The following is a 27,955-nucleotide window of genomic DNA, read 5'->3' on the forward strand; positions in this document are numbered from 1 at the left end:
ACTAGACTATTATCTTTATCAAGCTAAGAGATCTCCTTAGTTTTACCTTCTCTATTCTCAGAGCCTCAGTGGCATCTTCGGGGTACCAAGGCACTGGATTTTTATAAAGCTAAGGCTATCGAGGACTTCCCTGGTGGTTCAGTGGTTAAGACTCCATGCTTTCAATGTAGGAAGCATGTTTGATCCCTGGTTTAGGAATTAAGACCCTGTTTGCTGTGCAGTATGCGCCCCCCCCCTCCAAAAAAGGCTATGGATATAGAAGGTTGAGTTGCAGAATCATATTGCTGATCTTCAGCATTTTCCCTTGATCTAATCCAACTTTCTCTAACTCAACAACCCCAAAATGAAAGTACAAACAAATATCCCTTCTTCTTTCCTCCTTCCCCTATTCCTTACCTCATGGCTAACACATTACAGTACAGTATTACTGTATTACCATTACAGTAATTAGATATTACCATTACGGTAATATCTAAGCCAAGTGTTTGTTAAGGTAAAGAAAGTATTCACTTTGGTTTTCAACCATAGGAAATCCAGGCAACTATCATTTAAATTCATCTCTATTTTGTTTTGGATGCTATCATATATGTTAAATAAAACTTGTTCATTTCTAATTTCATGTTGCTAATATATATAAATGTAACTTATTTTTATATGTTGACTTCATATCCTGAGACTTAGCATTCATTTTCCTGACTTTTTATTTTAAGATTCCTTAGGCTTCCCTACAGATATGGTCATGCTCTCTGTGAACAGATAGTTTTGCTTCTTTCATGGAAAGGCTCCAAGAGGATGTAACCCCACAGGCAACCAGCTTGATTAGCAGATGCAGAGTTTAACTTTTGAATCTGCTCATCCCTGGACTGGGATGTTTCAAGCAATGGAAAACTCCTCTGATCACATGGAATGGTCTTTTCTAGCTCTTTGATTCTATGCTGTTTGGTCTTTCTCTGCCCCCTAGTTGAGCCTGTCTTTCCTTACTTGATGAGTTTGATTTGAAAACTTAGAGTTTTTAGTGTTTACCTTATTTCTAAAGCATTTTTCTTCTGGCTGATGGACACATCTGCCATTCCTAGGGCAGTAACCACTTTCCCTTTTCCATTTCTTCCTTTGGTTTCCTATGAAGCCATTGCAGTTATTCCCTCCATTCTCACCAGCCAGATTGTCCACTGTCTCTTTCCTGATTTTTGCCAAGTGACTGTTGACCATCAAGTGGTCTGGTGTCCTTTCAAAACGAGGGTCTGACACTTGTTTTGCTCCCACTTCCCAAGGCTTTAAATTTCCTTTATCGAGCAACTTCTTATGCTGGGAAAACCACAGTCGGTCTCTACTGCTTCCTCGCAGTCTCAGCTTCTTCAAATTACTTGATAGTGCCTTTGATTCTTTATCTTAATGACTTGCACACTTGCTTTAATTATTTTATGCTCCAAATTTCATTTATTCTTTCAACTGATTCTTATGATTTTTCTTTATCTCTCCTTTATCTGTTTGAAGCTTACCTCTTTTTTTTTCTGATTACCTCCTTTCTTTGATAAAATAAAAGGACAAAATAATATCCAATCAGTAATATCCAGCATAATATCTTTAGACTTCCTTCATGGAACTATATGTGGAAGATTCTTTAAATTCAGAAGAACTTTATTTTTAGCAGATTATGATGAAAGAATATAGTTTGTCATAGCCGTACAAAATATCAGGATGGAAACTGGCCCACGAAAGTTTCGCTCTCAAGCACAGGGATAATCCTTGATTTTTATTAATTGTTTCCTTTTCACTTTTCTTTCTGGTCTGCTTTTGCATTTCCTTGCCTCCAGCACTAGGTCATTTTCCTTGAGTCCTTTTTCTTTTTGTAAAACAGCTTGAGTAAGTGGAAGGAAAACAGACTTTGGAGTATAAATAGACCTGAGTTTCAACACCACACTGCCTGTTACTAGTTGTGGGTCTGGGTGAGTTATTTATCCTTTCTGAGCTTCAATTTTTTCTTCCAAGCATTGCCTTTGAAAACATAAACATATTCATAAGGCATCTAGCATAGTGTCTGGTCCATGAAACATACTTAACACTTGTAAAGGTAAAGGTATCACCTTACACTCTGCCTTTCTTCCTCCCTCACTCCTCCTGTAATCTCTTGCTAGTCATGATTAGACCTGGATGCTCTCTACATTTACAGTCTTTGAAAGTAGTGACTTACTGCTTCTTTTCTCTTAATATTAGGTCAACAATGTGATCTTTCTGCCAAAAAACAGCTTGTGCAGTCTTACCCTGAATTATAAGAGAATGCGTGTAAGTTAGATGTGTCCAGAGTCATCATGTTAGAGCCTAACTGGGTGTTAGAGCCTAACTGGGTGTTAGAGACCAGCTGCTTCAACTCTTTTTTTTTTTTTTTAAATTTGTTTATTATTTATTGAAGGATAATTGCTTTACAGACTTATGTTGTTTTCTGTCAAACCTCAACATGAATCAGTCATAGGTATACACATATCCCCTCCGTTTTGAACCTCCCTCCCGTCTCCCTCCCCATCCCACCCCTATGGTTTGACACAGAGCCCCTGTTCGAGTTTCCTGAGCCATACAGCAAATTCCCATTGGCTATCTATTTTACCAGTGGTGATGTAAGTTTCCATGTTACTCTCTCCATACATCTCATCCTTTCCTCCCCTTTCCCCAGTCCATAAGTGTTCTCTATGTCTCTCTACTGCTGCCCTGTAAATAAATTCTTCAGTACCATTTTTCTAGATTCTGTATATATGCGTTAGAATACGATATTTATCTTTTTCTTTCTGACTTAATTCACTCTCTATATAGGTTCTAGGTTCATCCACCTCATTAGGACTGATTCCATTGTGTATATGTACCACAACTTCTTTATCCATTCATCTGTTGATGGACATCTAGGTTGCTTCCATGTTCTAGCTATTGTAAATACTGCTGCAATGAACGATGGGATACATGCATCTTTTTCAGTTTTGGTTTCCTCAGGGTGTATGTCTGGGAGTGGGATTTCTGGGTCATATGGTGGTTTTATTCCTAGTTTTTTAAGGAACTAGGAATAAACTCTTCTTATTTAACAGATAACTAAGTGATATAGCAGCTTCCCAGTTGGCTCAGTGGTAAAGAATTCGCCTACCAATGCAGCAGACTTGAATTCGATCCCTGGGTTGGAAAGATCCCATGGAGAAGGAAATGGCAACCCACTCCAGTATTCTTGCCTGGAGAGTCCTGTGGACAGAGGAGCCTGGTGGGCTATGGTCCATGGGGTAGCAAAGACTTGGACAAAACTTAGGGATCTAGCATGCAGCATGCATGCATAAGTGATATAGCATAGATCAGCTATTTGCTTAAAGCCCATAATACAGAATACATGAATGCTGAGATTTCCTCACTTCAGAAAACAAATTTTTAAAAAATTGAGGCAAAATTCACATAACACAATCATTTAAAAGTTTACAAATCAGTAGCAGTTAGTACCACAACTTTTATCTAGTTCTAAAACATTTCCATCACCCCATGTTCATTAAGCAACCACTTCCCATCTTCCCTCACCCTAGCCTCTGGAAACCACTAATCTGCTTTCTGCCTCTGTGGATTTGTCTATTCTGGATATTTCATATAAATGAAATAGTACACCACATGACTTTGGGTGTCTGACTTCTTTCACTTAGCATAATATTTTCTGAATTGAAAAAGTTCGTGCTCATTGTTCAGAAATTCAAACCTATAAGAAAGTATAGTGAACAAAATAAAAAATATTCTGTAATCCCGCCATCATTGGTGAAACTGCTAACAATATGCTGACAGTTGCTGTTCCCATTGTCTCCTGCATAAATAGGTTTACACTATTCACACCTTTTACTTGAATTTGGTTTTCCACTTTATGCTGTATATGAAACAGCTTCCTGTGTTGACATATAGAGAGCTCTTTGTTTTCTTTTATGGATTGTATGGTGTTTCATTATATGGTTTTAGCTCATGTTTTTTAACAAAGCCTGCTGATGAACATCCTCCCTTGTACTCTCTCTCACTCAATTCTTTGATAAATAAAACAGTTTATATCCTAAGCTGCTGAATGTGTATTACTTTGAAATCCCAATATTGGAGAAAAATAAATAGGAAAGGCTTTTGTTTCCCTGGGATCTGCTTGGATACACTGGAAAATGGGTGCACCAGTAAGAGATTGATAAACTTTGAGGTTGCTTCTAATTTTAGATTATTTGATTCTTGGTATTAATACCCAAATCATGGTAATTGTGTAGACACAGAAACTAAGTCTAGAACTAGGAGTTAGGAGGCCGGGGATTAGCCCTCCTTTTACTAAGGACTAGCTCTGGGACTCTGAAAGTTACTTACCTTTTCAGACTTAAGTTTACTCGTCTGTGAAACAAGTTGAGTGAACTAGTTAGTCACTAGTTAGTTCTACTTAGTCACTAGAACCAGTTAATGAATTAACGTGGTGGATTCTAGTTGAGGTCACTGTCCAGTTTACAATGATTCCCCTTCTGCAGCTCTGCTTCATGGGGGTATGCCTCTAGCAACCTTGTGTTGTGTTATGAGACCCACCTCTCTCAGTCATGTCTATTAGCGGAAGCCATTTATCATAAGTCAATCCAATCAAAATTCTTCTTTAGGTTTTTGAATTTGAACCACAGAAATGTGGGCAGTTCCTCTCTTGTGGTGAGGGAATGTGAGAAGTGAAACTTGGTAGCCATTGGTAACCATATATTGTTAGTATATCAAGGTTCTAATGTGGCGAATGAAGGGGTGGGACTCTTGTGCTATGAGTTAGTGTGGGCGTAATCACATAAAAAAGGAGCTACCTTTAAATGCAGTGTGGTTTCCTGAATTATATCCTAGAAAAGAAAGAGGACAGTGGAAAAATTGGTAATCCAAGTAAATAGCGGTTAATAGTATTGTACCAATGTTAATATTTTAGTTTTAACAAAAATGTCCTGGCTATGTAAGATGTTAGCATTAAGGGAAGCTGGTGAACTCTCTAAACTCTGTAACTATTTTTGCAATATCAACATTGTGTGTTTCCTGAGATCATGTGATGAGAAGGGCATAGCATCACTTCTGTGTTGTTCTCTTAAAAAGTATATACAGTCATCCCTTAGTATCTGCTGGAGATTGGTTCTGGAAATCTCCCATAGTTATAAAAATCCTTGGATGCTTAAGTCCCTTATATAAAATTATGTGATATTTACATAGTACCTACACACATCCTCCTCTATTATATAAATCATCTCTAGATTACTTATAATATGTAATACAATTTAAACAATTGCTGGTGTATGGGAAAGTTATTTTTCAGAATTTTCTGGATTTTTTTTCAAATATTTTTGATCCATAATTGGTTGAATCCATGGTTACAGAACCTGAGGGTAAAGAGGGCTGATGGTACCTACATTTAGCCAGGGGAAGCATCACTGAGAGACAGTCTATGAGTGACTAGAAAGTAATCCAAAAATTTCAAAAATATCAAGGTCATGAAAGACAAAGAAAGATTAGGGAACTCTCCTAGACCGGGGAAACTTAGAAGACGTGAAAATGAAATATAATGTATGATCCTGGAGTCCATCCTGGATCTAGAAAAGATCATTAGTAAAGTATTGGAAACCTTTGTATAAGATCTGTAGATTTGCTAATATTGTATTAATATTAATTTGGTTTGGTTTTGATTGTTGTTCTGTGATCATAAACAATATTAACATTTGGGGAAGCTATGAGAGCACTCTTATAGAGAGGAATTCTTTGTATTATTTTTGCAACTTTTTTAAAGTCTAAAATTATTTCAAAATTTAATAGCTTACTAAAAGATGACAACATCAAAATGGTGTAGGCTCCAAACACCCATCCCTCCACAGAAGCAAAAACATTTAGAAACTAAAAACCAACCTTTTCAGAACCCTGGAAAATAGGAAAAAAAAAAATTCAGAGCAACCAAGTAAATGCTGAATCAAGAGAAAGTTAACTTAAAAGTGGTAGAAAACTTTTGTGACATTTTTACTTGCCCTTGTCCCACTCCCTCCTTCATAGGGTGGCAGTCTTGAAGATAGCAACCTGAGTTTCCAGTGGGAGCCCTGGCCCTGGTTCTGAAGAAGGCAGAGCAGACCTTACTCAAATCATTATGTTTATGTGTTCTAACTTGTCTGGAGGCTACCTGAAGGACCAACACAAGGTACGTCTGTTTCACCTAACTCAGAACTTACTCGGGGTGAAAGGTGGTGGATATTGCTTATAACAATGTAAGGTGAACAAAAACCCCTCAGCTACCTAGGACAGAAGATGGTGATTGAGGCATACAATAGACTGCCTAAAGCCTGGGAGGAAAAAGCCGAGGAGAGACTTATTGTGGGAAATTAGGACATTCAAAGACGCCCATATATACTGAGAAATTTAGAAGGCCACACATATGTACAAGGCAGGGCACATCCTCAGCAAAGACCTGGAAAACCCTCAGCTTTCACTTCTGGATATCTTTAGGCTCAGTGCAAGGAGCAAGTGAAAGCTATGGCAAAGTTGTTTGAAGCCTGATAAAACAGTGCCACAACACAGCCAATCTACAAAGCAGGGGAGAGGTGTTTATTTTTTGTTTGTTTGTTTTAGCTCCTGGAATCAAGGAAATCTCTTCAAGGCACTAACTGAACATGGCCAAAGGAACTGAGACTTCAGTAATTATACACAAGAAATATGGCCTCTACAAAAATAGTTTGAAAAAGTCAGTAAATAAATGGACAACTGCAGCCTTCAACAATCAGAACAGCAAACCCTGGAGAAGAAAGAATATATGACTTCTCAATTTATAAAATTTAAATGTACAATTGTCAACAAAAATCACAAATTATACAAAGACACAGGAAAATCTGGCCGATTCAAAGGATAAAAATAAATTGACAGAAACTATCCATTAAGAAGACCAGGCATAGGAGTTCCTAGACAAAGACTTTAAATTGACAGTCTTAAATATGTTCAGAGCTAAAGGAAATCATGTACAAAGAATTAAAAGAAACAAGGAAAATGATATGTAAACACAATGAGAATACCAATAGATAGAAACTATAAAAAGGAATGGACTAGAGATTCTGGACCTGAAAAGTACAATAAAATGAAAAATTCCCTAGAGGATTCAATAGAAGATTTGAGCAGAGAGAAGAAAGAATCATGAACTTAAAGATAAGACAATTAGAATTATCCATACTGAGGAACAGAAAGAAAAAAAGAGAAAAGTGGACAGAGCCTAAGGTATTTGTGGGTTAAATCAAGCCAACCAACATAAGCATTTTGAGAGTCCCAGAAGGAGATGACAGAAAGGGGGCAGAGATATTACTTAAAGAAATAATGACCACAAACTTTCCAAATTTGATGACTTTACACATCCAAGAATCTTGACTAAATCCAAGTATGATAAACCCAAAGAAGTCCATACCAAAATACACTATAATCAGACTTCAAAAGACAAAGACAGAGAATTTGGAAGCAGTAAGAGAAAAGAAACTCAGTATGTTTAAGGGGTTCTCGATAAGATTAATAGCCAAATATCTCAGACAGAGGCAATGGGAGGTGATATTTGAAGTGCTGGGGGGAAAAACCTGCCAATCAAGAATTCTGTGTCTGGCAAAACTACTCCTAAAGATCAGAGGAGAAATTAAGATGTTCTGGAAAACAAAAGCTGAGGGAATTTGTTAACAGAACACCTGCCTTACATGAAATGTTAAAGGGAGTCCGCACATCCACCTTGAAGCCCTTCCAAGAGATAAAGATCTTCAGTAAAGGTAACTACACAGGTAAATAGACAAGTCAATGTTATTGTATGTTTTAACTTCTAAGTCTACTTTTAATTTCATACTTAGGATAAATGCAAAAAAAATTTGTAAATCTGTGTTGGTGCATGAAGCAAAAAATTCAAAATATATAATGGTGTAATTGAAAACTATCATTTTTTGGGGAAATGGTATGTGTAAACATACATGCGTGTGTCAGTAGACAGATTATACACACTTATACATGCATGTGGCTGTCTGGACACAGAACATCTCTGAAAGGGCATACAAGGTAACTGCTAGGTTGTCTCTTTAATAATTTTGAGGGCTGAGTGGTAATGCTCCCAGAAGCTAATTCTTGTTCTTTGTTTCAAATCTGCTGCTTTTTTCATTTCTCTACTTCCAGAAAGGTGCTGCCACTTATCCAGTTGATTACATCAGAAAGTTGGGAATTAGGTTTGTTTCCTCTCTCTTCCTCACCCCACTCCATTCAATCTACCTTTAAATCCTGTTAATTTTATTTCTAAAATATATTTCACCTTTACCTACTTTCATTGCAGAAGACGTTGACTATCCCCCAGTGCTTGTTGTCCCCTTCATCCTTGGTCATAGAACACTTGATTTTCAGATGGGCCGTAGTCTCTAGAATAACAGTTTTATTTATATTACCCCTTGCAACTGGATGGGGACATGTGACTAAGTTCTATGTTGAGTTGTAACTAAAAGTGTCACGTCATTTTTAGAAATGATCTTAAAGGGAGGGGACATGCCATTTTTCCTCCCTTATTCATTTATGTTGGCTGGAATGATAGCAAAATGGCTGGAATTAGAGCAACTGTCTTGAATCAGGAGATGAAAATCATGTTGAGAAGCAAGATAGAAGGAATCCGGTCCTTGTTAATTGTGGAGCCACCAATTTAATTTTAAGTTAACTATGTAAAGTATTCAATTATGTGATAGAGAAATAAATATCTATGTGTCCTTATTACTGTAATTTGGAGTTTTCTGTCACAGATCCTCCTAATCTCATCTGATAAAATGTCTATATTCCAAGCTTTAACCCCTTAGCCCAAGCCCAGCCTATCTTACCTGAGCTACTGCAACATCATCCCGATTGTCCCCACCACATCTAATCTTAACCTCCCTCTCCATTCAATTCTACACATTCCAACCAGAGTATCCTTTTAACCATACATACAAGATCAAATCATTCTCTTGTTTCTAACCTTTTAGTGAAATCCTATTAGTTTTTATTTTTAAATTTATTTTTATTTTAAAAAATTTATTGGATTATAGTTGATTTACAGTGCTGTATTAATTTCAGGTGTACAACAAAGTGAATCAATTACACATATACCTATATGCATTCTTTTTTTATTTTTTAGATTCTTTTCCCATATAGGCCATTACAGAGTACTGAGTAGATTTCCCTGTATGATACAGCAGGTCCTTATTAGTCATCTGTTTTATATATAGTGGTGTGTATATGTCAATCCCAATCTTCCAATTTATCCCTCCCCACCCTACTCCTTGGTAACCATAAATTTGTTTTCTACATCTGTGACTCTACTTCTGTTTTTGTTTTTTTTTTTCTCTACTTCTGTTTTGTAAATAAGTTCATTTGTACCCCTCCTTTTTTTTAAAAAAAATTAGATTCCACATATAAGTGATCTGTTAGTTTTAGAATAAGTTCAAAATTCCCAACACAGGCTATTCAGTCTTTCATTATCTGACCCCTGAAACTTCAGCTCATCTCTTGCTACTTCCCTCACTCATTTTCTGGCCTTCAATCACATTGAAGTATCAAATACCCTATGCCCTCTTACTATTGTTCCATTGATCACAAATCATTTTTCCCCAGTACTTACTGCCTAGCTAACTCCTATTAAACTTTCAGGAAGTTACACTTCCTCAGGAATTATTGTAGTCAAGGGCCATTACTATGCTTCCTCATGGCCCTTGTAGATTTTTTTAAAAAATATTCTTTACTTCCACTTCTTAATTATTTGTGTAAATACTCATTTAATGTTTCAGATGCTCTATGAGCCTAATGTACCTACACATGCATTCAATGGCCCATGTAGATTTTTTGGCTTTGACTTAAAAACAACAACAACAACAATTAAACTTGAAAAACTTTTAGTCAGCGCACCCTCTTTTTAGTTTGTCACAGGTCCTACCAATTCATGCCATTTCACAAACTTATGTCCCTCTCCTGTGTCCTCTAGGCCTTTGTTTCTTTTTTCTGTCTTCTCCACTAAACTAGAAGGTCCATCAGGGTAAGGATGGAGCTTGTCTTCCATATCACTGTATGTTTTCTGTCTTAATATGCTTGGGACATATCAAGAAACCCTTGTCAAATGAAAGAAGACCATGAATGAACTGTCTTTGTCATAATTAAGTTTTTTTATTCCTTTGGCTTTATTTTCAATATAAGATCCTATGTAGAGATAAGAGTGGAGACATCCACATTTGGTAAATATTTCAAAGTAAATTTTGAACGAACTTAACATAAGATTCTGAACTTTAAAGTGAACTTTCACCCTTAAAAAAAAAACAAATGGAGTAAATAGAAAGTAAATATCATATGTTTTGTTTATACTTTTGTAAGTTTCAGAAAGTTTACAAAAACATCTCATCTGGATCACCTATTTCTTGGGAAGGCAACTCTCTATCTTTGCAATTTTTATTAAATCTAAAATTATCCCCAAAGTAAAAGTGTATTTTAAAAAGGGGGGAAGAAGAGGGGAGCCTCCTTCTCATGGATTTCCAAGTTTAATTATGAATGGTTTTAACTTTATTTTGAACCAAATGATCCTTGCTTCCCTGTTGCCTTTTCATCACATACTTAACACCATTACATCAACATCTTTGCTAAAGTTTATTGAAAGGCACTGCTTTTGGAGAATGTGCTCATATGGGGCCATTATGTACACTGTGTAAGTTGTTCACTATACCCAGGCACCTAGACCAGGGCCAACAAAGACTGTAACCCACCCTCTGTTCCCTACTAAGCTGCTCTGCACCCTGCCATGGGTCCTCCTCATCCTAGAGGAAGAAGGTGCTCTATGTGCCAGTAGCAGACCTGTGCCCTTTGGGGAGCAAGTGCTTCTGTTTGCCACCCCTAGCCTTGATCCTTGTCAGAAAGGAGAAGCTTTAAGAGACAATGAAACTAACACCAAGAAAGAGGCCAAAGCTAGTGATGGAGAGAGAGGGACTCTGTGGCATCCAGTCCTGTTTCCTCTTTTTTTAAAATTTTTTATTTATTTGGCTGTGCCAGATCTTATTGAAGCATGCCAGATCTTCAATCTTCATTGCAGCATGCAAACTCTTAGTTGCGCATGTGGGAGCCAGTCCCCTGGCCAGGGATCAAACCTAGGCCCCCTGAATTAGAAGCATGGGGTCTTAACCACCAGGGAAGTCTGTGTTTCCTCTTTTTTTAATCAGGACACCATACCCTTGCTTCCCTAAGATGTGGTAGTTCAACCCTAACCCTTTTAAAAAAAATTAAATTCTTCCTGTTAGCTTTAACTAGTTTGATTGACTTTTCCTTTCTTGCAGGCAATTTTCAACCTCTTCTAGTTCTAATGTACAGTACAATAACCATGGGATCAGCTGGGACAGATAGCTACAGTGGTGTTCTGTTTCAGAACCAGCTGTGGTGAGGGGCAAGGGGACAAATTTATAGCATTTTATTATTCCCATGGTATCAATACTGCAACCATGTCTGATTTCAGGCTCCCAATGTGATGTCATTGGTAGCTTGACAGAGTTGGGGAGAATCAAACAGTTGGCTCTTATAAGTGTGTAGGTCCAGAACACTGCTGGATCACTTCCATTACGTCCAGCTTTGTCCACTGATGAGTATGTAAACAGTGACTGTTAGTCACCAACTGGTAAGCCCACAGGCTAAAATATGGCCTCAGATGTACTCTGTTTAATCTAAAAGTGTTTAAAATATTTCGGTTAGTTTTCATTGTTTAAATATTATGATATTGTACTTAAAAACACATATTCTCACCTTTTCATGCAAAATGGGAATATATCGTAATATTGGGCCTGGTGCTTAGAAAAGTTCATCAATATATCCAAGGTGGCATGGAGATTATCCAAAGTAACACAAAAGTGTCTGAACCACAGAAAGAACTCAGGTCTTCTGCTTCCAAACCAAAGCTTGACCACTTCTTCAAGTTGCCTTCTCATGTCCTTGTCCATCATCATTTTGCTACCGTTTGCTTGCTTGGCATTTTCTTTGGAACTGGTGTTTCCCATTTACAAAGTGTAATGTGACCAAAGTTTGTTAAGGTCATATCTGTGGGATCATAAACAGGTGAATCATGACAGAGATTCCATGAATTGGCCAACTATCTTCCCTGTTCACTTTTACTTTTTAGAATACTGATTGCTTTTTTGTAAAGAGAATCCAAGTTCATTTCCAAAAAGAAGAAGGAGGAGGTAGAGGAAGGAGATGGAGATAGCAAAGAACAGGGTAAAAGTAAAAAATTACCCGCAAACCTGACATTAACCCTTGTTATAAAAGAATACTACTTCAGACATCTTATGTACAGGTCGAGAAAAAGACTGCTAGTTAGGGATGGGATCATTCCTGATGTGCTATTTTTAGATAACAATATTAAGTCCAATCCTATTTCAATTTGGCAAAAGAAAAATTAAACTGAAGGAATTGCTGAACTTTAAATAAATGTTTATCACAAGGAACATTAGCTTTTTAAAGATACTCCTAAGATTAAAATGACCATTAAGAGTTTTGTGTCATTATAGTTGTTTTTTTTTTCACTTTCATGTTGCAGTTTTTGTCTTTTTTTTTTTCTTCTCCATCAACTGTTTATGTCAATCTGTCATGATTTTACCCCCATAAATGGCAAAATCAAAAAGCGATCAACACAGATTTTCTTTCAGCAGGATAATGTCAGTACTTCCACAGAAGAAAGCACTGTAATTGCAACCTGCTTTCATGTTGCAATTTTTGAGAGCATCTTTGGTGTGCTCCCAGAAGAACTGAGGACATTAGTGCAGGAAAAATTCTTCTATCTCCCCTTTCCCCTGCTGAATTTAGTTAATTCATTTTATTTTTTAGTGGTTAAGGTTTTTAGTATTTATATTGTTTTGTAACCATAATTTCCACAGTTGTTTAATCTTTGTTCTGTGTGTAAGTGAATTCAGTTCTCTGCACCAGTCTTTGATCATATCTTCTCCATCCTTGAGTTCTTTATTTTAATTCCTCTCTGGCTTGTATGTATTTCATCACCAAGTAGCCTCCCTGCCACCGTCACTCTCTGCCAAGAAGACTGTATAGTAGCTCTTGAATGTTTGTAGTCTTGAGAATGCCTCTCTGTTACCTTGAAAAATAGCCTGGCTTGATATAAAATTTTTGAGTCACACTTTCTTTTTCTCATAATTTAGTAGATATTGCTCCCTTGTCTTTTGACATAAGGTCTTTTGCCATGGTTTCTCTATTTATCTTCTTTGATTCGAGTCATCATTGGAATTTTTTTTTCAAAAAGGATTTATATGTATTATTTTCCCTGAACTTATTTTCACATTTGAGATGTTAACTTGTTCCCTTTGTTGGTGCATTACAATTTATCTTTATAGGCATGTTCCAGTAATTCTTGCATGAAGTAAGACCAGGGAAGGTTTGAAGCTTGTTTGGCTTATGGAAACAAAACAAAAATCTTACAAATGACTTGTTTTTCTTGCTTATTTTCCTTAAGAATTGTTTATCCTTAAAGTTCAGTTCTCAGTGTTGTTTGTACTATATGGTTTTTTTCCCTTGTAACTTGTGTGTTCCTTTAATATGCAGATTTAAATTTTTCCTTCATTTAGAGGAAATTTTTTCTTTGAGAACTTGAAACAATATGTCTGTGTGATTTGTGAGGTTTGCTACTTCAGGGACATCTGTTATCTTTAATTAGGACAGTTTTATCTGTCTTCCATTTCTATTATCTTCTTTATATTTACTTTAGTGTCTTTCAATTATTAACCATAGTTATTAAGAAGCAAAACTGAAGCCTATTTATTGCATTAATGATTCAATTTTCAACAAATGCCTATTATTTCCCCTATGGTTTATATTTACTTAATAGTTCTTCAGTAGTATTATTTTAGCCTTTGATTTGTTTCCTTAACTTCCACCTCCCTTTTAATCTCATTATCTTTTTTTTATGATCTTGTCATTGAGCTCTTTTCCTCATTTCTTTATTGCAACATATTTGCATAGCTGCCATACTGTTTCTGAAAATCTTGCTCATGCTTAATATGTGAAGCTATTTCTAGATCTTCCATTTGCTTGAATATAGTTGGGCGAATTCTTCTTTCTTCTTCAATCTATTTTTCTATCCTAGATTTTGTGCGCTATCTACTTTTAACTAGCTTGAAGGTGTGAGGGGAAGGAAATGGATTGTTCATCTGCGCTGTGCCCAGGTAAGTTCCATTCCCTGGGAAAAACTTCTAGATTTAGAGTGAGACAATCTCATCAGTAGTATCAAGCATGGGTAACTAAACCAGCAAGCCCATCAGATGTTACAGGAGTCCCTCACAGTCATGGATAACTGTATGGTAAGCAATACTTTACTGAGCATTTGCTCTGTGCCAGACATTGAAAGAAGAAAATAGCTTCCTTTATTATGTATTTATGAGGCTATGCCTGTGCCAAGTGCATTATATATTATTTGCTCAGTACAACATTATGAAATATCTTTACCAGCCCTTCCCACTTTCTTTCTTTGGCTGTACCATGCATCATATAGGATCTTAGTTCCCCAACCAGGGATCAAACCTGTGCCCCCTGCAGTGGAAAGGCAGAGTCTTAACCACTGGACTGCTAGGGAAGTCCCCAGCCCCCATTTTTTGAATGAAGGAACAGAGACTTATAGAAAAGTTGTATAATTTTCCAAAAGTCACAAAGCTAATATGAAAGAGTTGAACTTTGAAACTGTGTCTAAATTATGAGTGCTTATTGTGAAAGATTTTGTTTTGTTTTTTTGAAAAGCTTTTTTTTATCAGGACATTTATGTAATATTAGGGAATACTTGTGGAATTTCAGTCCACCATGATTTGCATATAACATATTAAAAGCATAGGATTTTTCTTTTCCAAAAATAATTCTGGCTTATAAATGAAATATGATCTAGACTTGCTTCAAAAATAATCTGGGGGAAACTGGGTGAGGGAATAGATGAAACAAGATTGACCATGGGTTGATAATTGAACCAGGGACTTGAAATATGGAGGCTCATTGTACAGAATTCTAAAATGACTAACCAATTAGTGACTTTTCATCATAAAAGCTCTTGAAAGGTTAAACCACTTTATGGGCAATGACTCTTTTTCTTTTGGTATAATGACTTGTCATTCCAACGTACTCTAAATAAGTACACCATGTTGTTGTTTAGTCCTTGAGTTGTGTCCGACTCTTTTGAGACTCCATGGACTTGTAACCCGCCAGGCTCCTCTGTCCATGGGATTTCCCAGGCAAGACTACTAGAGAGGGTTGCCATTTCCTTCTCTAGGGGATCTTCCTGACCCAGAGATCAAGGCTGCATCTCCTGCATTGACAGGTGGATTCTTTACCACTGCACCACCTGGGAAGCCCAAATACACCATAAGAAGTGCTTTCTCAACATTATGGTTTTGGGCAAAGACACACTCACCAATTTACTCAATAACATTTTCTCTTCAAAGAACATCATATGAAATAAATTTGAATTGCCTGCCATGTTTGGATGAACTAAAACCAAGTAGAATGTTATTGATTTCCAATGACCTACTATGATATTATGTGACTAAAATCTATTCAGGGGGTGATATTTAAAATAAATAACAGCAGGTCAGTGGGGAAGATCTGTCCCTTTTTTTGGATGGAGGCCTGTTAACTGGACATCTGTGAATGATATGAACTTTGGGACTTGGCTATCTCCTACACAGCAAGATTACTCTAAGATTAGAAGATTTGGCTGGTTTTGTACTTCATGACCCATCTGTACAGACATATTTCTTATTCAGGGGCTATGGCTTTCAGATAATGTCATGTGGCAAAATGATTCAGAGTATTTTTCTGGGAGTTGGACAGATTTGAATTTAAATGCTGGCTCCATTACTTACTATCTGGGTGATGGATCTTCTCTAAACCCCAGTTTCTTCATCTGTAAATTGGAGTAATTATACCTGTCCTTGGCTTCCCAGGTGGCGCTAGTGGTTAAGAACCTGCCTGCAATGCAGGTAGACGTAAGGGATGCGAGTTTGATCCCTGGATGGGGAAGATCTGCTGGAGGAGGACATGACAACCCACTCCAGTATTCTTGCCTGGAGAATCCCATGGAAGAAGAGCCTGGTAGGCTGCAGTCCATGGGATCGCACACAGCTGGACACGACTGAAGCAATTTAGCACTTGGCTTCCCAGGTGGCACAGTGGTAAAAAATCTGCCTGCCCATGCAGGAGACTCAGGAGACAGGAGTTTGATTCCTGGGTTGGGAAGACCCCCCTGGAGTAGGAATTGGCCACCTACTCCAGTATTCTTGCTTGGGCAATCCCATGGACAGAGGAGCCTGGTGGGCTACAGTCCACGGGGGTTGCAAAGTGTCGGACACAACTGAGCACTCCTGGATGCGCTATACTTGTCCTTAAGGATTGTTGGAAAGAGTAAATGAGATCATATCTTTGATGCCATTAGCAGAGTGGCAGGCTATTATTATTGGGCTGTTTTAAAAAGATGTGGCAATTCAGAATGACTAAATCTTTGGCCTTTGTCCATTTGACATGACCTAGGCTGAACTGTCACTTCAGTGCGTCACCACTTCTCCTAAGGTGACTAAAGTCAGCAGGCATCCTTCCCTTTATCTCACAATTTTAAGCCTCCTGTGCGCCTCAGGGAATGAACAGATTTCAACATGCTTAGGGAAATAGGAAGGTCAACTAGGAAGAAAGTCTAGAACCTAATGAGGTAAGAGATTCATTCAACGATTCAACAAATATTTATTGAGTGCTCAGTATACACTAAGAATTATTATATATGCTGGGGATAAACTGGAAGAAAAAACCAACGAAAATCCCAACCTGGAATGAAAATGATATCATGTGGGAAGTTGACACTTAGCATCTGGTAGGTGTTATCTATTGAGTATGCATAGTGGTTAGGAAATATATTGTAGGTTTCCTGCTGTTAACTAGTGATCAAGAGTGTGGTTTCTAGGTGTAAAAGTTCAAGTTGCACTGATTCATGGGTACAAGAACCACCTCTTTAACTAGTGATATATATTATATTATGCTTTAATAAACTCTTTTGAAAAGCAAGTATGGAAGTAAAAAAAAAAAAAACCTAGTTCAAAAGGTAGAAGTCATTGTCCCCATTTTTCATAGGAGGAAACTGAGACCGAGTTGACTATAATTTGCTCTAGGTCACCCTATCTGCTCTCAGTGAAGAAGGAAGGAAGACTAAATTAGTCTGAGATGTCCTTCCATACTCCTTTCTACATTGTCTTTCTACCTCTTCTTGTTGTTTTTTTCATTTAGGATGTGATTTCCTGTTACCTGTTTGAAGAAAGGGAAAAAAAGTCCAGCCTTGGGTTATCACTGTCTCAGTATCTCTGTGAAAATTCATTGTTTTTATCTGCCCACCATCTGTTCCTTACTTTTCTGGTCATAGCATCTGCAACAGTTAGAATTATGTTTGATTACAAGTAATTGGAAATATAGCTAACAGTAGCTTAAACAAGGGTTTCTTGTATCATACAGTAAGTCTGGAGATTGACAGTCAGGGCTAGTGCATGGGTTCACTGGAGCTACCAAGGACTCAGGAAATTTCTATTTTTCTGGCTTATCACCCTTGGGGGGGTATTTGTATGCATTCTCATATTGCTGTTCTCACAATCACAAAATGGTTGCGGCCTCCCTGGCATTGCATTCATAATCCAAGAAGAAAGAGGGTAAAGGGCAAAGGAGCAAAAGAATCATGCCAGCTCTTTTTTCCAGAAGAGCAAATCTTTCCAAAATGCTCTGCCCAGCTTGCTTCTGCTTATTTCTCATTGGTTGGAACTGGATCACGTGGCTACTCCTAGACCAATAATAGGGCTAAAGGAATGACATTTTTAATCATAATTAACCCCAGAGGTCAGGATAAAAGCAAGCTCTTCCTAAGATCAAAGGATCTCTGTTCTTTCTGAATAATTAAATTCTGTGCAGACAGTTGGGGAAAATGTATGTTGAGTGGCAAGGGAAATCCAGTCTCTCCCATATTCCGCTCATGCAGATTGGTTAGAGCATCCCCATTCACAAGCCATGTGTAGGCAGGATGGACAAGACACCCTTAATTCCTGCAAGAACTTCCGCTGGACTTATTGAGGAAGTGAAACCTTGCCTGGGAGTCCTGGCTATACGGAAACGTAAGTCTTGATCTACCAGGATCCCCACATGTGTAGGGCTTGCTGAGATGCAATGGTCAGATGGAGAGAGGGCCTGATACTATGAGACCCTGGTTCAACTGAGTCTAAATCTAGAGATTGATTCCTAGACTTTTTAGTTGCTTGAGCTTATGAATTCTCTCTATGCGCATAGTCCAATTAAAGGTGGATGTGGTTTTTGCTATCAAGAGTCTTAAGGTGGTGCTAGTGGTAAAGAACCCACCTGCCAATGCAGGAGATTTAAGAGATGCAGGTTTAGACCCTGGGTTGAGAAGATCCCTTGGAGAAGGAAATGGCAACCCACTCCAGAATCCCATGGACAGAGGAGCCTGAAGGGCTACAATCCATAGGGTTGCAAAGAGACACAACTAAAGCAACTCAGCACGCATGCACACATATTGACTAAGTCACTTTTCTTAGGAGGATCAGACACCAAATATTGTCATCTTCTCTTTGAAGACAACCTGAGGGAGCCAGTGACAGTCCATTATATGGACAATGTAGTAAATGAGCTAACCAACAGTGTGCAGATATAAATACAATGTGTCATTCCCTCAAGTTGCAATTGACGTGTACAAGTTTTTGATAAATATGTAAATTTTAGAGTAATATTTTGTAAGTTCTAAATCTTGCCTGCAATTGTGAAGCTTTCAGTTACTAGGCTCAAACTGCATAGCTTCATTTCCTTTCTTTATTTTCCAAAGGTTGTATTACTCATATAACCTGGGTTTCAGCTGTACTAGCAAATGATAAATAAAAGAAAATTCCACTGAAAAAATGGAAAGTAGATTGTATAGGTAATAAGGAATATGACAAAGCAGCATTGACTTTTAAGCACAGAATCAGAAAATCAAACCAAGGACAAAGTACAGCTTTTAAGAAATCTCAGAGTGAATAAGAACTCACTTTCCAGCTCTAACAAGTAAAATGTAGAATGAAAGAGAATGTTATCACCAATAGACAATGTTTTTAAATTAATAAGAAAATGAGGAAAGAGACCTTTAAATATTTTTTTCATTTTACAAACTTCTATTATTCTGAAAAAACAAAACAAACCCACTCTGTAATCAGAAAATTAGAATAATCTGAAACAGAAAAAGCTGGCAAACAACAAGGACAGGGAAATGGTGGTTTGTCAAACTGGTCTACTGTGAGAATGTAATGAAAACTAGATACACTCTTTTCAGAAAAATGCACTTATATTACCCAAATTTTACACAGTTTTAGGGATTCACAGACCTCTTAAAAGCCAATCCATGGATATACTTTTGACATAGAGATCCATAGATCCTAGATTAAAACTCTTCTTTCCTTTTAGGTATGTCAATCTTTGTTCCAAAATTATTTTGAGTAAGAAAATGACACTAACCAATTTGTAACATCTGGTCAATAATAATAGCTATCATTTAAAAAAACTTTTACAGCATGACAAGGCATTGGGCTTAATAGTCAATATATATTCATGTATATATACATACATATATATCATCTCATTGAATTCTTATGATTCTTATAATGACCCAGTAAAGTTGACACCTTGGTTGTCCTGTTTTGCAGATTGAGGAAAATGAGGCTGACTTAAAGAGGTTAAATAACTTCATAAAGATCACACCGCAGGGTAGGGATTCAAACCCATGTTTTTGTGATACCAAAACTCACCATCCTCTTCTCCTTGTCATTTCCTGGTCTCCCTGTCCCCAATTTTTTTTTCCAGTTGGGTACCACATTTTCACTTTTTCAGTGCAATAATATTTGAAGATACAGCACCACAAGAAACATTTTACCACATTCCTATTAATGATATGACTGAGTCTATTTGAGAACCACTTCAGTCAGTCTCTGCTCAGACTTCACCCCTTCAGAGAAACCTTCCCTCATATAAAACAGCATCCCAGTACTTTATCACTGTCTATTCATTTTTTGTTGTTGTTCAGTCACTCAGTTGTGTCTGATTCTGCAACCCCATGGACCACAGCACACCAGGCTCCCCTGTCTTTCACCATTTCCTATAGCTTGCTCAAACTCATGTCCATTGAGTTGGTGATGCCATCCAACCATCTCGTCCTCTGTCGTCCCCTACTCCACCTGCCTTCAATCTTTCCCAGCATCAGGGTCATTTCTAATGAGTCAGTTCCTTGCATCAGGTGGCCAAAGTATTGGAGCGTTGGCTTCATCATCAGTCCTTCCAATGAATATTCAGGTTGATTTCTCTAGGATTGACTGGTTTGATCTCCTTGCAGTCCAAGGGACGCTCAAGAGTCTTCTCCAACACCACAGTTCAAAAGCATCAATTCTTCTGCGCTCAGCCTTCTTTATGGTCCACCTCTTACATCCATACGTAACTACTGGAGAAATCATAACTTTGATTATACAGACCTTTGTTGGCAATGTCTCTGCTTTTCAATATGCTGTCTGGGTTTGTCATAGCTTTTCTTCCAAGGAGCAAGTGTCTTTTAATTTCATGACTGAAGTCACCATCATTTACCTACCTTATTTTCCTTCATGTGCTCAGTCACTCAGTTGTGTCTGACTCTTTGCTACTCCATGGACTGTAGCCCTCCAGGCTCCTCTGTCCATTGGATTTTCTCAGCAAGGATACTGGAGTAGGTTGCCATTTCCATTGCCAGTTTTCCTTCACAGCACCTCTCATATCCTGATATATTATACATTTCTACTTATTATATTATTGTTTGCCTCTTCCTCTATGAGAGCAAGGACTTCATTTATTGCTGCATTCCCAGCACCCAGCCCACACAGCCTAGCTCGTCATAAAGAAGTGAAAGTGTTAGTTGCTCAGACATGTCCCATGGACTGTATGTAGCCTGCCAGGCTCCTCTGTCCATGGGATTCTCCAGGCAAGAATACTGGAGTGGGTTGCCATTGCCTTCTGCAGGAGATCTCCCTGACCCAGGGATCAAATCTGGGTCTTCTGCAGTGCAGGTGGGTTCTTTACTGTCTGGTCCACCAGGGAAGCCCCAGCTCATGGTAGGCACTCTATAATATAAATTGCTGAAGAAAAGAGAGAATGAAAGTATATTCTGGGAAACAAGAGGAGAAGTACACATTCAGTCTTTGTTTCTGTTTCTCCTGCCTCTTACTTCAACAGGGTCAGAACATTCAGACCAATATTTCTCTAGCTGGGAGATGAGAAATATTCTCTTCTTCCGAGAGAGATTAAAATAGAACTTCTTCCAAGAGAAGTTCTCGGGGAACTTCTTCTCCCCTCTGACCTCTCCACAGCCTTGGTAGTACCCTTCTTTCTTTCTATTTTGAAGACTCTTCCCCAATAGACCCTTTGGATACCACCAGACTCAGGACTGACCTCTCAAAGCTCTCCTCAGTTCCTTAACTTTATGAGACTCTTTGCCTTTTCAACCAAGAACAATGTTACTGAACTGTTGTTTCTTGACCTTTTAGAAAACTCAAAGGCGTGGGGCAAAGTCTCACAGTCTCACTATAATTAGTTAGATTGATTCTGCTCTGCTGCCGCCGCTCTTTATCATCTCTCTTCTTAGCCTGACCAGCGTTTTCTCAATAAAATCAGTGTCATGTGCTCCGTTCTCTTGTGAACTTTAAAAGTTGTTTCTTTTGGTTTTTACACCCCAGGATTTCTTTGGACACTAAAGTTAAGAATACTGGTCTTTAAAATTTTCCTTTCATAACATGGTCACCATGTGGATCTTTTTATTTGATTTTTTAAAAGAAGTTTCTATTTTTATTGATTTAGTTTTGGCTGTGCTGGGTCTTTGTTGGTACTACGCGTGGGCTTTCTCTAGTCGCTCTAGTTGCGGGGAGTGGTGGCTGCTCTTGGTTGTGGTGTTCAGGCTTCTCACTGCGGTGGCTCCTCTTGTTGCAGAGCACAGGCTCTAGAATGCAGTAGCTGTGGTGCACGGGCTCAGCTGCTCTGTGGCATGTAAGATCTTCCTGGACCAGGAATGGAACCTGTGTCCCTTGCATTGGCAGGCGGAGTCTTAACCACTGGACCACCGGGGAAGTCCTCATGGATTTTTTTAAATCTTCAGTAGGAATTTGAAACCATTTTAGAAGACCAAGTGCTATGAAATTTTGTTTATCTAATGTTGTTATTTTTAAAAGAAAATAGACTTTATATTTTAGAGCAGTTTTAGGTTCACAAAAACAACTGAGTGGCAAGTATGGAGACCTCTCATATACTCTCTGCCCCTACACAAGCATAGCCTCCTCAGCTGCTCATTTCTTTTTAGTGCTGAATACTATTTCATTATCTGCATGTACCGCAGTTTATCCATTCACCTAGTGAAGGTAGTCCGGTGGCTTCCATTTTGACAGTTATGAATAAAGTTGCTGTAAACATTCATGGGCAGGTTTTTGGGTGGACATAAGTTTTCAGTTCATTTGAGTAAATACCAAAGAGCACAACTGCTTGATCATATGGTAAGAATATATTTAGTTTTGTTAAGAAACTGCCAAACTGTCTTCCAGAGTGGTCGTGCCATTTTGCATTCCCACCAGCAGTGAATGAGAGTTCTTGTTGCTCCACATCCTCATCAGCATTTCGTGTCATTAGAGTTTTAGATTGTGACCTTTCAAATAGGTTTGTAGTAGCATCTCATTGTTTTAATTTGCAGCTCCCAAGTGATAAGTGATTTTGAGCATCTTTTCATAGATATGGTTATTTGCCATATCTTCTATAGTGAGGTATCACTAGTTCTTTTACCCATTTTAAAATCAGGTTCTTTCTTTGGGTGTGTTGGGTCTTAGTTGTGGCACGTGGGCTCAAATTTGTGGACAAAGAGTTGTTCATAATATTCATTTATTATCCTTTTAATGCCCATGAGATTTGTAGTGACGTCCTCAATTTCATTTCTCGATTAATAATTTGTGTCTTTTTTTTCTTAGCCTGGCTAATGATTTATGGATTTTATTGATCTTTTTAAAGAACTAGCTTTTGGGTTTATTGATTTTCTCTATTGATTTCCTATTTTCAATTTAATTGATTTCTTCTCTTATTCTTATTTTCTTCTAGTTAATTTGGATTTAATTTGTTGTTCTTTTTCTAGTTTTGTAAGGTGGTAGCTTAGATTATTGATTTTAGATTTCCTTTTCTAGTATATTTAATGCTATAAGTTTCCCACTAAGCACTGCTTTCACTGCATCTCACAAATTCTGATAAGTTGTATTTCAGTTTTCATTTAGTTCAAAAGTTAATTTCTTCTAACTAAGATTTCTTCTTTGACCCATGTGTAGTTTATAATTGTGTTGTTTAATCTGCAGGTATTTTGGGATTTTGCAGTTATCTTTTTGCTATTTATTTCTAATTTAATTCCTTTCTGTTGTGTCTAAGACAGACATTGTATGATTTTTCTCCTTTTAAATTAAAAATAAAATATTTATTTTTTAAAATAAAGACTTACAACTGCCAAGTCTCAGTTGTGGCACACAGGCCCATCAATCTATGGTGCCACAAGCAGGATCTTTAGTTTTGGCATGTGGGATCTAGTTCCCCGACCAGGGATCAAACCTGGGCCCCCTGCATGGAGACTGTGGAGTCTTAGCCACTGGATCACCAGGGAAGTCCTTCTTTTAAAATTTTTAAAGTCTGTTTTATGGCCCAGAATGTGGTCTATCTTGGTAAATGTTCCATGTGAGCTTGAGAAGAATGTATGTTCTGTTATTGCTGGGTGAACTTGTCCATAGTTGTTGACTATATCCAGTTGGTTGATGGTATTATTGAGTTCAGAATGTGCTTATTGATGTTCTGCCTGCTGGATCTGTCCATTTCTTATAGAGGCGTTCAACTTTCCAACTATCATTGTGGATTCATCCATTTCTCCTTGCAGTTCTGTTAGTTTTTCCTCATGTAGATGCATGTTCTATTGTCAGGTGCATACACATTAAATATTATTATGTTTTCTTGGAGAATTGACCCCTTTATCATTATGTAATACCTTTCTTTATCTCACATAACTGTCCTTGCTTTGAAGTCTGTTGTTTGGTTGCTCAGTTGTGCCAACTCTTTCACGACCTCATGGCCTGTAGCCCGCCAGGCTCTTCTGTCCATGGGATTTTCCAGGCAAGATTACTGGAGTGGATTGCCATTTACTTCTCTAGAGGATCTTCCTGACCCAGGGATCAAACCCAAGTCTCCTGCCTTGCCAGCAGATTCAATTTGAAGTTTGCTCTGTCTGAAATTAATACACCTACTCTTTCTTATGATTAGTATTAGTGTGATATGTTCTTCCTCCCTCCATTTACCTTAATTCTATTTGTGTCTTTAAAGTATATTTCTTGTAGACAGCATATAGTTGGGTCTTGTTTTTTGATCTACAGTGACAATCTCTGTCCTTCATTGGTGTATTTATACCAATGACATTTTAAAGTGATTATTGATAGAGTTGGATCACTTTGTTACTGTTTTCTAGTCTTTGCTCTTTTCTTTGTTCCTATTTTTGTCTTATACTATCTAATGTTATTTTAAAATTTAAAATACTGTTTTTAGTTGCCATTTATGGAGCATTTACTAGGTGCTGGTGCTGTGTCAAGAGTTTTGTAATCATTATTTCACTTAGTTTACTTGACAATCCTATGACATGAGCTGTAATAGTAGCACTTACTATATGCCTGTTAACCTGTTAAACTCATCATACACATTATTATACACATTATCTCATTTAATTCTCTCAACAGTCCCACGTCAAAGGTAATGTATTATCCCCATTTTACAGATGAGGGATCTGAGATTTAGTGAGGGCATATAAGATATCAGCTGTAGTCTTGTCTTCCTATTAGCCCTCCAAAATAACCCCCAATGTCTCCAGTCTGCCTCTGACAAATGTCTTTGTTTAGTGCATAAGACTGAGCCTTGTCATCTCTTACCTGTTTCAACAAATGATCATGCATGTATATCCTTTCTGAAGCTCCTTTTCCTAAAGTATAAAGACTCCTGTTAAAATATTTTTTGATGTTTTGGGTGTCTTTGTAGGTAAGCAGTTAGAATGAAAGGCTTGGTACAAAATATATAAAAAAGTCTCTTCCTTGATGTTGCCCTCTTTTGTCCACTTCTTCTGCCCACTACAGTAGGACTCTATTAGTTGGTCCACCATCTCAGTTTGGTAGTAGATGCTCAGGTAACCAAGTCCTCTCTCTGACCTTGCCTGCAGCTCTGTGGTGCTGGAACCATCTCTGGGAGAACTCAGGACACTTGTTCCTTGCACTTTCATACTTCTTATTCCCGTCTTTTCCTGTTTCAGCTCATGAGAAAGCTCTCTTATTGCCCATCTGCTCTCATTCAATTCTGAGCTGTTTTTGCTGCAGGAAGCCACACACACCTGCAGATCTGCCCTGCAGTCTGCCCTTGCTTCTCCAAGCGTGCTCAGCATCTCTGGGAAGCTTATTCAAATGTGCATCCCCTGGTCTCACTCTCATGGATTTTGATTCATAAGAATATGTAGGACAATGAATCTGTGTTTCCTTAAGCCCTTCACTACCCCAGATTTAAAGCTCAAGAACTATTCAGTGGTCCAAGAATGTGATGGTAAAGCATAATGAGAACACGCTCTTACTCACGATTGCCCTTGGCTCCTCCTTTGGGATTCTCACCTCTCTCTTCCCCAGGTCCAAGGGTCTTTGCATTACTGGCTGCTACCCACAACCCCCTGACTTGACCATGGAGAAGTACATGCTCCCTTTATGCCAGAGCAGCTATACTGCTTACCTACTTTTTACTCTAACCATTGGTCTGCTGCTAATAACTAGCTCACACCAAAATCTGATCCCACGGATTAAGGAAGAACTCAGTAAAACTCAATGATTATGCTCTTGTCATGTAAACTGTGCGGACCTGAGTTTAAGTCTCAACTCCACCCTTGTGGCACAGCTGGTAAAGAATCTGCCTGCAATGTGGGAGACCTGGGTTTGATCCCTGGGTTGGGAAGATCCCCTGGAGAAGGGAAAAACTACCCACTCCAGTATTCTGGCCTGGAGAATTCCTTGGACTGTATGGTCCATGGGATCACAAAGAGTCAGACACGACTGAGCCACTTTCACTTTCACTTTCCACTCAATAATGTGGCTGTGTGATTTAGGTCAGACAGTGGATCTCTTTGGGCTTCCATCTTCTTATCTGTGAAATGGAATGAAGATATTTGCTTCACTTATGTCAAAGAGTTGATGAGTAGGAAGATACTGGGCTAACTCACAAATATATCCTAAAGGTGTGTCTTCAGTTGTGTCTGACTCTTTGCAACCCCATGGACTGTAGCCCATCAGGCTCCTCTGTCAATCAAATTTTTCAGGCAAGAATACTGGAGCAGGTTGCTATTTTCCACTCCAGGGGATCTTCATGACCCAGGGATCGATCCTGTGTCTCTTATGTCTCCTTCAGTAGCAGGCAGATTCTTTACCACTGTGCCATCTGAGAAGCCCCCAAACTATACTTGATCTTTGTGCTTTATAATACTGTTGTGCTATAAAGGAAAATATTCAAATTAGTTGGAAAGATCTCTTAGAACACTCTTTCAAGTTGAGAGAAACCCCCTACGAGTCTATAACTAGTGGGGAGCATGGAGAAGTTTGCCTTCATGTGACCTTCATATGAAGTGTTGAAAATGCAGCACTCCAATGAAAGTGACCACCCACCAGGAAACCAAGATCAAAGCTGTTTTCCTTTACATGGAAAAGAAGTGAGCTTGTTCTGTTTGTCTTTCTTCACATGGGATGCCTTCCCAGGCCTTGCTACTTACCAGACAGATACTTTTTAAGGTAAACCCATATCCTCACTTGTGAAATAGAAAGGACAGCATAGGGTGAGTCACCCAAATTACTTGTTAGTTTGCATCCACTCATCATCAGGGAGAGACCTGCTCTTGGGGAGCTGGAAGCCTTCACACCTGCCAGCTGAGGCTATTGGGGCTGTGCTGGCTGCTTCTGTGAAGTCTCTATTTCTCACACTTGAGCAACTTAGCATCTGGGCGGCTAGGAAACAGAGAGTTCTGCCTAGCAGGGCTCTGTCAGGCCCAGAATCCTGAGGGTGCCCTCTGGAGGTTTATTCACTTTTGGTGTTGAGGTATCTGGCCAGCTGCTTTGAACAGACTTAAGAGTCATACACAGTTGGAGTTTAGTGCATGTGGTGGATGCAAACCTGAGCCTATAATTCCAGGCTTTAGCTGTACCAGCAGACTTTGAAGCAGGCCTTTCCCAAGCTGGTGGTGTGCATGGGAAATGCTTTGTAGATATCGCTCACAATAGGGAAATCCTGTCCTGTATAATGTGGTTAGGTCAGAAAGCCTCAGCAAAGGGCTCAGCTTTGAGGTATTTTAAAAGAGAGATTAACACTTATTGTAGAAGTGCTAATCACTGATTGAATTAATCAAGGGCCAAACTATAAGGTGTTAACAAGAAAGATTAGTGACTTTGGGTGTGAATATTCAAAACCAGGGATTGTGAAACCTGGGACAGAGTTTTGCCTGGGTACATAAAAGAAAAAAGAACAAATAGAAAGACAAGATAATGAACTAGTACTTTTGCCCCGGCAGTTTCCTCTTGAACAGGCTGGGGAATCATTGTTAAAAATATTAAATGTCAAGTGCATGGAACAGTGCATGGCTTATAATAAGGACTAAGTAAATGTTACTTTTCATTATTTTGTTAAGGTCCTCTGTCAAGTGAGAGTTAGGGAGAAACTTTTGTTTATGTTAGAAGAAAAAAACTTCTGGCTCAATTACTTTTTTTTAGAAAAAAAAAAAGATTAATTTGCCTGAAGGGAATTGAACAGATCTTGAATGTACAATTTAAGCTCAACC

General features: G+C 38.2%; 1 non-coding gene across 1 annotated transcript; it reads right to left on the reverse strand.

The window, feature by feature from the left end:
* Positions 1–12,597: 12,597 nt before the first annotated feature.
* Positions 12,598–12,731, reverse strand: LOC133070897 (small nucleolar RNA SNORA69). The gene has a single exon (XR_009696288.1). It is a non-coding gene; the product is annotated as a small nucleolar RNA SNORA69 (small nucleolar RNA).
* Between the last annotated feature and the right edge of the window lie 15,224 nt (positions 12,732–27,955).

Source organism: Dama dama, chromosome 15, assembly GCF_033118175.1.
Source record: "Dama dama isolate Ldn47 chromosome 15, ASM3311817v1, whole genome shotgun sequence".
Classification (NCBI taxonomy): domain Eukaryota; kingdom Metazoa; phylum Chordata; class Mammalia; order Artiodactyla; family Cervidae; genus Dama; species Dama dama.